Below are 2173 nucleotides of genomic sequence, written 5' to 3'. Positions count from 1 at the left end.
TTTCAAATCAGTTTTCATGTTTATGCTGCATAACTCTGCGGTTATTGATACACAGTTTAGATTCAGTCCCTGCAGTTAACTTGCTGACTTCTCCTGTTGTTCATAGTTCAATATGATGCATCAAGTGTGTGCATAACGAGAGGGAGTTTGCTTCCCACATCTTGTGTTTATATGTGTCTTATGTCCAGCATTCATCAATGGCGAGAGCAAGGGGGAAAGGATAAGACCAATGTGTAAGTCTGTCCATGCCCATGCACGGCACTCACATCGGTAATTCTCTACTGTGCATTTACAGCCAGTTCTCGGGTGCCCCGACACCCAGCCCCTGCCACTTTTGAAATACCTCCATTGTTTCGTGCTGTCTCTCTGTGCTCTTTTCACCAAGATGAATCACTTCTTCCCAACTGCTACAAATTTCATCTGATAAAACACTCATTAAGAATCACATGCATCAACATGCACTTCGCATCTCTCGTTATTTGGTTCTCCTGGATCTCTTTCATAAGATAAAAGTTCACAGCAACTTGACTTGGAAAAGACAATCGCGTTCCTGTTCATTGTCCCAATTCAATCTACATTTCAATGCAGTTTAGGCAACAGACTCAAATTATTCTTTGAGATTTTATTATAGCGTCGATGCATATAAACAGATCATTGGACAGCTGTGATCATCCAAAGATAGCAAAATTGAAAATCGGTGATAACAACGACGAGAGTGGGATTCGAACCCACGCGTGCGGAACACAATGGAGTAGCAGTCTATCGCCTTAACGTCTCGGCCACCTCGTCTCATGAATCGCACGTCCATTTGACCTTATGAACAAGTGAATTGCGTAAATTATGCTGAGCAGCAGATATTTCTCCCTGGTATTGGTGAAATGATAAATAGTACAGGACGGTTCCAAGAGTATCGTCTTACCTCTGAGTTGTGGGGCAAACAGACTCCCACTGTGACAATCTGCTCACAGTGATCTGAACAAAAATGAAGAAATGACGATGTAACAAGGTCTGTTGAATTCTGTGAAGATTTGAAGTCAACGGACTGAAGGGCCCGTGACAGCAGGAGGTGTAAAGTTGTATGTGAGGAATTGTTTTCCAGACTGGAGGAGAGTGCATAGTGCTCAATGTCATTATTCAGAACACCTTTCTTCCACTCAGATATTTTTGACACGCACTTGTGTACAGGAGAGGCAATTTTGAAATCCTAAATAAGGCTAAACTGACAATTGAGTTCAACAATGCAAAAACCTTGATTTTCCTGGCTGTGTGACACCAAGTCACTGTATAATCACAGCAACGCAGTGAGCAAGTTCAGAAGGAAAATGAGTGCAGTGCCAGAGCGAATTTTGGGAGCAGCATGGCAAGTGCATTCCCCTGAACAGGAAAACTTCCCAAACAGTGGACTGCCGTGGAAGAATTCAGAGGGGGTTTACATTTTGGAATTTGATGCCAGAGACACAATGGAGATCTGTTATTGAGTCTGTTCAAGAGGAAGGTTTTAAGATTTCTACAGATGAGAAACAAATTAAAAGGCTCATGGATTAGTGAAGGCAAAAGTTGAAGTTGTACATTTTTACATCTTTGCAATGAGTAGCTCACCACTTGCCTCACACGGGGTCAGAACCACTGGTGAGGATGATCGTATAATCGCAGTGACCAGCCATGGAATCAGGGAAACTCAGTTTCCCAACCGTTAATGTACAACCAGGAATGTGGAGGTAAGCATTAATGTGTTGCTCCAGTGCTGCAGGTGACCAGTGCACGGTATCTCTGTGCCAGTATAGTGGACTGCCCTCTGCCGAAGTTTTAAGTTTGAGCCTCACATGGAGCAGCTTCAATTTGTCGTGTTGAGGGGTACGGGTAGAAGGTGATATTGAGCAATGTCACGTTTATGGGAAAGTACCAGTTTTTGTGGATTGAGAAACGACCTTTTCAGGATAATGACACCTTGATCAACAAACATACTGCAAATACTTAAAACGTGAAGAGACATGTGTGGAGGGAGAGCCGAAGGTGATTTTTCAGCAGACGGATAAGGTTTCCCTTGTGTACTGCGTTAAATTCCGGGAAAATAGATGTTGATCTGTTTTCATGTTATGCAGTTTGTTGCAAACTCGCAATGGCCATTGTAATAATATTTAAAAAAAGACTGATCGCATAGGACCGTCTGAAT

General features: G+C 42.7%; 1 non-coding gene across 1 annotated transcript; it reads right to left on the bottom strand.

Moving 5' to 3' along the window:
* Positions 1–707: 707 nt before the first annotated feature.
* On the bottom strand, positions 708–789 carry trnas-gcu. Its single transcript has one exon. It is a non-coding gene; the product is annotated as a tRNA-Ser (tRNA).
* Between the last annotated feature and the right edge of the window lie 1384 nt (positions 790–2173).

This window comes from Chiloscyllium plagiosum, unplaced genomic scaffold, assembly GCF_004010195.1.
Source record: "Chiloscyllium plagiosum isolate BGI_BamShark_2017 unplaced genomic scaffold, ASM401019v2 scaf_68166, whole genome shotgun sequence".
NCBI lineage: Eukaryota > Metazoa > Chordata > Chondrichthyes > Orectolobiformes > Hemiscylliidae > Chiloscyllium > Chiloscyllium plagiosum.
Note: the sequence above shows the minus strand (reverse complement) of the source record. Positions and strands in the feature narration are given on the sequence as shown.